This window comes from Camelus bactrianus, chromosome 13, assembly GCF_048773025.1.
Source record: "Camelus bactrianus isolate YW-2024 breed Bactrian camel chromosome 13, ASM4877302v1, whole genome shotgun sequence".
Classification (NCBI taxonomy): domain Eukaryota; kingdom Metazoa; phylum Chordata; class Mammalia; order Artiodactyla; family Camelidae; genus Camelus; species Camelus bactrianus.
Window position 1 is genome coordinate 73,573,495 of NC_133551.1, and position 10,176 is coordinate 73,583,670.

A 10,176-nucleotide genomic window follows, 5' to 3' on the forward strand; every position below is an offset into this window, starting at 1 on the left:
TACCCCGTCCCGCTGAGCCAGATTGTCACTCTGCACATGCATGACTGTGCTGTCGGTGTGGAACGATGGCCTGAAGCCCCAGCCCCAGGGCGCCGGGCTCCTTTAAGTGTTGTCGAGTGTGTTTTCCAGCATTTCCACTTCTTCTGTGGCTCTGCACCCCTCTACTGTCTCTCCTTGGTTTTGTCAGTGAATCTGACTTCAGCAGAACTTCTCCTCCCTTCTGAGTGGCTGCTCCTGAATTACTGTGAGGTCAGAAATCGCCGTCTCTAGGTCAGGTTAGCACTGTGCGTCAAGTATGAGTTAATAAGTGGATCCCAAGGGCAAGGCTGCCCCCATCCCAACGTCAGAATAAAGGGGTGGCTGTCATTTGAAAACAAGGCATTGCTTTGATTTGTTTTTTTTAAATATTAGTCACATCACTTACTTGATTTTGAATTTCAGCTAACTGTAAAGCTGGGGTGACTGTGTTTAGCCGAAGAGGGTATTGATGAACAGAATATGAGGAGACTGCAGAGCACAGTCCTGGGGGTAACGATACAGTCTGAGGAAGGGGAAGGAGCAGGGAGGCTCAGCAGGCTCTTCCCGCCCCCCCCTCCCCTGCCCCCAAGCCCCTGCTCCCTCTCTTCCTGTTGCAGTTTAATGAATTGACTGATGACTCCAGGGGTATATGAGTTTCCTGTGGCTGTTGTGACGAATGACCACAAACTGGGTGGCTTAAAACAACAGAAATGTATTCTCTCACAGTCCTGGAGGCTGGAAGTCCAAAACCCGGCAGAGGGAGGCTGGGGGAGGGCCCTTCCTGCCTCTTGCAGCTGCTGGCGGGCCCTGGCTTCCTGGGCTCGTGGCTGCATCACTCGGTCTCTGCCTCTGTCTTCACATCACCTTCTCTGTGTGTCTGTGTCTCCTCTTCCGACTCAAATCTCCTGCCTCGGTTTGTAAGGACACTTATCACAGGACTGAATTAGGGTCCAGACAGATACCCCAGGGTGATCCCCTCATCTTGAGACCTTGAATTAATCCCATCACAGAGACCCTTCTTCCAGATACCATCACGTTTACAGGCATCAGGGATTTCACGTGGATATCCTTTGGGGGCAGTTTTTTGGTTCACCACACTGGGCGATGCAGCTAAAGGGTTTAGAACAGCACCTGGCGCACAGTGTGGCCACTGTCAATTCTCTGGCTGTTCTATTACTCATCCTTTCATCCATTCACTGAGCACCCGCCCTGGCCCACCACCACGCTGTGTGTCAAGGATACGGAAGTGAAGTGAGGCGTGGCCCAGCCCTCAAGGGGACACCTGCTGTGTTTCCAGATGTCTGAGGTCTGCTCTGAGCACAGGCGCTCAGTTAAGTAGACTCTCCGGGGTGGGTCTGCACACCTGCTCACATTACAGTGTTGTCTCTTTGGGGCGTGGCACCCTTGGTTCCAGGCGCCCAACTTCTGAAAAGTCCAAATCACTGTTGAGTTACAAATCAGATGGGCTCAAAGATAGCCTAACATGTCAGCATCATTCCGTACATTTAGAGTTTTTAAAACGCTGTCCCACCTGCTGCCTCACCTGTGTTGTGCACTCGCTCACAGACGATCCAACTGCTACTCCGCCCGATCACCAGCGAAGGGTGTGAACCTGGGCTTCCTGACTCTGAGTGCAGGCTGGCCAGCAGCCCTGCCTGTCTTCTCCCGCCCGTGCTCGCCCCTCCTGTGAGCCTTTCTTGGTGTTTTCTGTGCTAGGTGCTGAGAATACAAGCAGGAAGGTCAGCCTCGGTCTGGTTGGGGGTGGAAATGACGGGTGATCCTTGAACCTAGGGGGCCCACAGCCAGGGCATGAACCATGCTTCCCCTAGAGGGAGGGCTGATCGAGGCTTGAAGGACAAGTTAAGGTTTGTTTGTTGAAGCTGGAAAAAGGGTGCTCAGCACTGAGACCAGCCCCGTGAAGCGCAGAGGCAGGAGCAGTGGCATCCGAGGGAGCAGCACACTCTGGCCGTGATCTCACGGAAGTCTCCCCGTTTGCCATCACCCCCACCCAGCCTCTCTCAGTGAGCTGGTTTGTGGCTGAAATGTAAAAATTAGAGCTTCGTTCTTTTGGCTTAAGCCAGATAGCAAATTTACTCTTTGCCAAAATGTAAAATCCCCTGAATGGGCGAGGCTCCTGCTCAGCCAACCAGTTTGCAGGTCATGGTGTCTGGTTCTTCTGAGGACAGGTTTTGCTCAGTGAACCGGGGGTCAGGCAGGATCTGAGGACGTTGCATACTTGCAGGCGTAGGTGGGAAGTCCCCATCAGTATGTGGGGACAGGAGCAGAGGGGACAGCACTTGAGATCCACAAACATCCCTCCTTTATCATTTCTGTGGGGCCAGCCTTGAGCTGTCTGACTACCCTGCGCCATGGGGTCCTGCTGCTCTGCCTTATAAACAGACTAGATGCTTGAGCCCTTCTTTTGGGTGCCCAGGGAGGGAGTGGGCTCCCCCATTAATTTACTGTCCAATGTAGTGAATTCTTATCTGCTTGGCTTCTGTATCTCTTCCGCTCTCCCCACCGTATCCCAGACCATCAGTTAACCCCGGAGCCTGGACCCCAGACTGGGCTTCAGGGAGCTGCTCCCCTCTTGTGTGACTCAGTGGGGCAGCACCTCTCTGGGATCAAAGTGAATTTTCCATTTGGCCCACTGGGAATATTGCTTTTCTTCGCCTTTCTACTTGTGTGCGTGTGTGTGTGTGTGTGTGTGTGTGTGTGTGTGTGTGTATTTTTGTTCTTAAGATTATTTTTAATTGGAGTATAGTTGATTTACAATATTATGTTAGTTTCAGATGCACAATATAGTGATTCAGAATTTTTATAGATGGTACTCCATTTAAAGTTATTATAAAATACTGGCGACATTCCCTGTGCTGTACAATACATCCTTACAGCTTAGTTATTTTATAGGTAGTAGTTTGTACCTCTTAGTCCCCTCCCCCTAGCTTGCCCCTCCCCTCTTCTCTCTCTCCACTGGTAAACACTAGTTTGTTCTCTATATCTGTGAGTCTGTTTCTGTTTTGTTGTAGTCATTCCTGTTTTATTTTTTAGATTCTCACATATAAGTGAGAACACACAGTATTTGTCTTTCTCGGTTTGACTTATTTCACTAAGCATAATACCCTTCAGGTCTATCTATGTTGTCACAAATGGCAAATTTTCATCCTTTTTTATGGCTGAGTAGTAGTCCAGTGTGTGTGTGTGTGTGTGTGTGTGTGTGTGTGTGTGTGTGTGTGTGTACACCATATCTTCTTTATCTAGTTATCTTTATCCATTGATGGGCACTTGGATTGCTTTCATGTCTTGACTCTTGTAAATAATGCTGCTTTGAACACTGGGGTGCATGTGTCTTTTCAAATTAGAGTTTTCACTTTTTTCAGATATACTCAGGAGTGGAATTGCTGTGTCATATGGTAGTTCTACTTTTAGTCTTTTTGAGGCCCCTCCGTACTGTTTTCCACAGTGGCTGCACCAGTTTACATTCCCACCAACAGTGTACAAGGGTTCCTTTTTCTCCACACCCTCTCCAGCATCTATTGTTTGTGGACTTTTTAATGATGGCCCTTCTGACTGGTGTGAGGTGGTATCTCACTGTGGTTCTGGTTTGCGTTTCCCTGGTGATTACCGATGCTGAACATCGGTAATGTTCTTTTATGTGCCTGTTGGCCATCTGTATGTCTTTTCATGTGCCCGTTGGCCATCTGTATGTCTTCTTTATGTCTTGCACCCATTTTTAATTGGGCTGTTTGTTTTTATATTGAGTTGTATAAGCTGTTTATATATTTTGGATATTAACCCCTTGCCAGTATCATTTGCAAATATTTTCTCCCAGTTGGTCAGTTGTTTTCCGTTTTGTTGATGATTTCCTTTGCTTGCAAAAGCTTTTAAGTTTAATTAGGCCCCATATTGTTTATTTTTGCTTTTGTTTCCTTTGTCTTAGGAGACAGATCCAAAAAAATACTGCTACAATTTATGGTCAGAGAGTGTTCTGCCTGTGTTTTCTTCTATGTACCTGTATATTCTCAAGCTAAAGACACAAACAAGCTTTAGGTCATTATTTTGAATATTAATTTATCGACGTATCCATTTTTCCTTACACATTTTACAATGTATACTCTGCTGTTAAAATGTAAAGTTGTTCTGGCCAAATGTTGCATTTCTAGTTTTACTGTTGATGTCAGCAGCCCATACAAATATTAGAGCATGTGAGTTGTCCCTCTACATCAGCCCCCACTCCCCTAGCTCAAGCCCTGCCTCTGGGTATCTGGGTCCTTCCTGTAGGACAGGGGAACCTGGGAAGGTGAATGGTCTAGGGGACACCTGGGTGTGCATTATTCACCAGGCTGTGGGTAACAGAGTCCGTGGAGGGGAGCCCAAGAGAAGTGAGAGGCTGAACTGTGGTGACACTGCTGGGACCCAGGCCTGGAGCTGACTGCAGGTAGAAAACCTGATCTTGGGTTCCTAGCGCCCAAAGTGGGCTGTGATGGAGGTTGACATGGCAGTTCAAGGAGGCTGTGCCTTGTTCGAACTGAGTTGAACAGGCTGGGTGGCGAGAGGGCGCCACGCTGGGGGAGTAGGTGGGGAGATACATTTTAGCCCTGCACCACTTTCCTCCACATTGTGAACCCCAGCAGGCAAGCGATAGATCCGGAACCTCATCTTGGTCTGCGGGGACCACTGATGGTGACAGCCACCTGCTCAGGAGGTGTCGGCAGGAAACATGGGGATGTTCGGGCCGCAGCCTTCCTCCCACCCGGGCTGCTGGCCTGGCCTTGGCTTTCCCATCCCGGCTCCTCTCTCCCGTCGCCTCTGCTTTCTCTCTGGCCTTTGCGGAGTCTCACTTGTGGCAGTTTTCTGGGGTCTGGTGACTGGGAGCTGCAGCCAGTGAAAGACATCCGTGGAGAGTTTCCTGAGCAAGTGAGGTGTGTTCCCAGGAAAGAGGACATGGATGCGAGATATTCTGTCCTCTTTTTTTTTTTAATATTCTTTTAAAATGATAAAATTAGTAATAATGCTCATAAAAAGTCAAACAGTTCAGAGGTAGACGAAGTTAGTGGGTTGGGCCCATTCTGGCCTGCCTCTCCCCTCACTCCCAGCTCCCCAAAGGCGGCCACTGTCAGCCCTGGGCGTGGGTCCTCCCCAGCTCTTGGGGTGGTTTCTGTTGCCTGTTTGTTGAGCTTATGGCAGAAAAACCTCCAGGAGTGTGACGTGCTCTGTATACTTCCCGAGCCTCCCTTTCTCTGGGACTCATATCCTGACCTTCAGCTGCAGGGCTCTACAGCTAGAAGCCAGGGTAACCCCCAGATGCTGAGGCCGCCGGCCCAGCTCTGGTCCCTGGGGGCTCACCAGACAGGAGTGACTCTGCGAATCCTGTTACTCAGGTGCCTCCCATACTCAGCTTGTCTGCCGAGGTCCGGGGCGGGGAGTCTGGCTGGGCTCAGTCAGGGGTCTCTGTCAGCTCCCAGCGTCCTCTGTGCCTGGCCTTTGTGTGATGGGAAGGTGGACACCTGCTCTCCCTTCCCATCCCCCTGCACACTTGGACATGTGTCTTCTGCGTGTCCCACTGGCCTGGCAGGTCAGGAACGCAGAAAGACTGCTTTAATGGGTGAGGCTCTTATTTATTCAGGCGAGACAAACTATGTGAAAGGTCGCTGAGGCCCAGGAAGCACCTCCCACAGGTGAGGTTGTCTGCTGTGACAATGAGAACTGTCACTGCTCTCTCTCCACAGCTTCACTGTGAGCTCCCCGGAGCTGCACGGCGGTGGGGGGCGGGGGTGAGTTCTGAGGATTCGGACCCTTGGCCGAGAACAGCCAGGCAGCTCGCCCAAGCTGGGGTCTGTTCCTAGAGACCCCGCCGAAGATACTGGCCCCATGATCACCCGGCCTCACTGCAGGTAGCAGGGGGCCCTCTGGGCTGAAGGATATGTCCAGTGATTAAAGGTGACCATTTGTCCGGGACTTTTCAGGAAGAGAGGAAAACCTTTTTCATTGTATTAGAGCCATTTCCCAGTCACAGTGCTGGTGACCTTTGGGGCAGATAATTCTCTGCTGTGTGTCTGTCCTGTGCAGCGTGCGATATTATCAGCACGTCTGGCCTGTGCCCAGTAGATGCCAGTAGCATCCTTACCCCAGGTATGACCACCAGAAAGGTCTCCAGACATTGTCAGATGTGCCCTGGGGGGACAGAATTGCCCCCCCCCCGTAGAGCCCCTGCACTCGAGGATGCAGAGCAGGCTTGCAGCGACCCCCGCCTCGGCATCGTCAGCTGCCTCTCACTGGGGTGCGCTTTTCTTTGTTCCTTTTCCAAAAGGCTGACCTCATCGGGCTCATTTGTTTGTTTCGTTGACTCACCCGGCTCTAACCACAAGCAGCCTTCCTACTTTGGGGGATCCCAAATGACTTATCCCAGGACTCTGTATGTAAATTTAAAAGATTCTTTTCTAGTAAATTCAAGGTAGACACTTCTTTTTTAGCTCTGCTTGGGAAGTCCTTGCCTCAAACATTCAGGGGCCTTCCGGGTTCCTGCTGAGGATTTTATGGTGAGCATCCTTGCAGTTGAGTTTTCTGGAATCGCCAAGCATTTCTCTCCCATTGGTTTGGGTCTTAGCCCAGTGACTAGCAGATGATCTAAGGGCCAGGGCGGTCTGAAGTTGGCCAGTGCTTGCGGGATTTTCTTAAGGCCTCTGACCCAGGTCTGGCGGGGGAGGAAGGCGAAGCACTGGCTGTTTGTGAGTGAGGAGGAGGAAGAGGAGGACAATGAGGTGGATGAGGAAGGGTGGTCAGGTCACAGGTGGACCTACCCGGAGTCACACCACACTGCCGGGCATCAGGCCCCTTGAGCAAGGCCTGGCCTGTTTGTGGCCCCTCTTGGGGTCACAGAGAAAGCTTCTGGCTTTGAGTTGAGGCTTCACAAAGCACAGTGCTGCCCCGAGGACGGATGCAATCCTGAGGTCGGAGGTCACGCCTTCTCCTACATTTGGTGAGCAGGGCTGGAATGCGGAGGAAGGAGGTTGGGTTCTGTCTGAATTCTGCCACTGGTCCTCTCTTGGGCTCCCTTCCATGCCTCACTGTCTCCTTGGGGAAATGGATTCTGGTTTCCTAGTAGGAGGCTTTAGATCTTAGCACCTGCCTGACACTGGAAAACTCTAGTTATCAGAACATCTCAGTGTGCCCACAGCTCTCCTCTCGGGCTGCTCTGCTCCTGTTCTGCAGTGGCTCCCAGAGGCTCAGCTTAATTGGCTGCCTCCAAAGCACGCGATTGATCTTGAGCAGTGGCTGGGATTCCTGGGCCCGCCCCCAGGCACGCCCATGGCCTCACACTCAGCCAGGGCTGAGCTCAGGTGCTCACTCACTGTCGACTTGTGCCTGAAGGGCCGGGGAATGGTGCAAGGGAACAGAAGCTAGATCTGGCCGCCAGGGGCTCTTCGTCTTGGATGGCGGGACAGTAGCCAGTCATGCTGCTAGACCAGATGCCAGCAGCCCCACCAGCTGTGCCCATCGGCACCCTAGCTCATACCTCAAGCCAGGACCGCCTCTCACAAACCAGACAGCATCCCAGGTGCTCAGGGACCCTTGCTGGAGGGCTGGGACCAAGAGGCATGGGTAGGCCTGTGTGCACTCGTGGCAGAGTTTCGGGGGTGCCGGGAACTTGCCCTTTGTCCTCTGGGGCTGTTCGCCCTGCTTTCACCTGTGCTGCGGCCTTGGCAGAGCTCCAAGTCTTCCGGATTCCAGCGCCCGCGGTAGCCAGTCTGTCGACTGCCGGGGGAAAGCTGCTTTCCCAAAATAGCCACCCAGAGAGAAAGAGCAGCCCTGGAATTTGACCCTGACGATCACCGTGAAGGCCCTGCCCAGGCTCCTGGTCCCACCTGGCTCCACCTCTGACCATCACCGAGGCGCTGTTGGTGGGTGTGGGGGCCGGGTTTTTCCTCTCTCCCCCATCCCCTTTCCTCTTCCCTTTCGTTCTTTTCTCCACCAGCCTTAGGTTTAGGATCCAAATGACTCAGGAGAGATGTTCTGGTGCCTGATTGGCTGGGGGGGGGGGGCAGGTCATGGGTTGGGAGCAGAGAAGGGGGGCACCTGTGTGCCAGCACCTCTCCGCAGGTGAATGCACACCCATGGCGGGGCCCGGGCCCGGGGCGGCAAGCCCGGCAGGTCGGACAGGTGGAGCCAGCCCTGCGGCTGCGGGGCCACAGCTGAAGATCCCATCTCCATCCTCCCTCAGCCCACAAACAAGGTAAACCACCTTTTAATTTTTTCTGCTGCTTTGAGTTCACTGTCAACTTCAGGCGACACTTGTAACTTGAGAAAAGGGCCTTTGGGTTTGTCAGGGGAAATTATGAGTTTGTTTGGAGAGATTTTGCTGTGTTCGTGTATGGGAAATGTGGCCTTGGGTTTAGAAAAACAAGTCTAATCGTCCAGTCTTTGGTTCTGCAAATTTCTTACGGAGCCTGGATGCTAAACGGCACAGCAGGAAGGCAAGGTCCAGAAATGATGAGACTTTTCTGTGACTCCAAGTGGAAAGCTTGAGGAAGACTTTGTCATGGTTAGGGCTGTCTTCCTGTCCCATAAGGAGGCTTTGGGCCGGGGGGCTTCTTCTGCTCAGCGTGCAGGCCTGGCTGTGTCCGGGCAGTCCCTACTCAGAGAAGAATGAGTGCTGGGCTTCTTCTGAAACTCAGATTTATATTATAGCCCTTGGGCTGGATTTTACCTTGAAGTTGTTTGAAATTTCAAATCACCTCTCTTGTTAAGAAGACTAAAACCAGTCTCCAGCATTCTCACACGCATTTTATTTAGCCAGGGAATTGCTTCCTTCATCTTCGGGATATTACTGGCCAGAGGGCAGGAAAGGAAGAGCACAGGGCTGAAGAAGAAACCCAGTACACTCTCTCCCCCGAAACAGCAGCTGGTTTTGTCCTGCTCAGCACCGTGGAAATGTGTGCGCCGTCTTCCTCTCAGGGATCCGTGCCCTCCCGGCTGCCACCCCACCACGGGACATCACCGGATGCTTCCTGGGAAGGGACGGGCTCAGAGCAGATGCTGCGACTGTCTCGGAGAGCCTGGCACTGTACAGGGAGAGAACAGGGAAGCTGCTTCTGCTGTTGAACCTTTTGTGAGAGACATTTTCTGTTACATGGTTTGCTTTTTTGTTTTTTACTTTTTTAATTCCAAGGTAATTTGTGGTGCCCCAATTATTAGATTATGGGACAGATCAGTCAGGTTTCCTTCTTCTGCAAGGAGAAGGCTCTACTCAAAATGATTTAAATATTCAGAACATTAACAAATTTATAAAACATAAGTGCAGAGGTCGGGCAGCTTCGTGATGGATTATGTCCAGGCTCAGCAAGGTCACGGAGGTAGACTCTCTCGTATTTCTGCTCTGCCGTCCTCCACATACTGACTCCTCTCCTGCCAGCTTTCCTCCCGTCCCCTAACCGTCCTGCTCGTCCTGGGGTCCCTCATTATGAGTAAGGAAACCTTTCCCAAGCCCCACCCCCATCTACACACTCCCTCACCGCTGACTTTCCCATGCACCTCATTGGCCAGAATTCTGCCTCGTGTCCAGCCCTAGCCAGTCAGTGGTGAGGGGAGGGGTTATCGTGAGGAATTCGTGAGGCCTATCTGACCAGTGAGAGGAGGATGGATTACCCAAACCAAATAAAGACCTGTGAGCGAGAGAGGGCATGGATCTGGGGCAGTAGCTGCTACATTGGAAATTTACATTTATTCAGATTTCTAACTGATTTAGGGGGTACTACAACAACTCTTGCTCCTAAAATGTAATTTTTTTATACTTAACTTTTTTTTTTTTAATGGAGGCACTGGGGATTGAACCCAGGACCACGTGCGCTCTACCACTGAGCTATTTCTCTTCCCATATACTCAATTCTGAATGCAAGGGCAGTTTTAGACAATCGTGGTGTCCATCCTTAGCCTTTTACCTCCCAGGCGGCCCTCTTCCTTAAGCATCTGGGCTGGTGGTTTTTAAAAGTTTGAGCTTTTTTCTGTCTTGATCAACCGGCTACCACCCAGAGTTGGCTTCTCAAGACTCCATCCCTAAGAATGAGAATAGGAGACAGTAAGAGTTCTAAATATTAAGAGGTGTTAGATGAACACCTCTCTGGCTCTACAAAGGGCAGTGGCAATGGGGTTCTGGCTGGA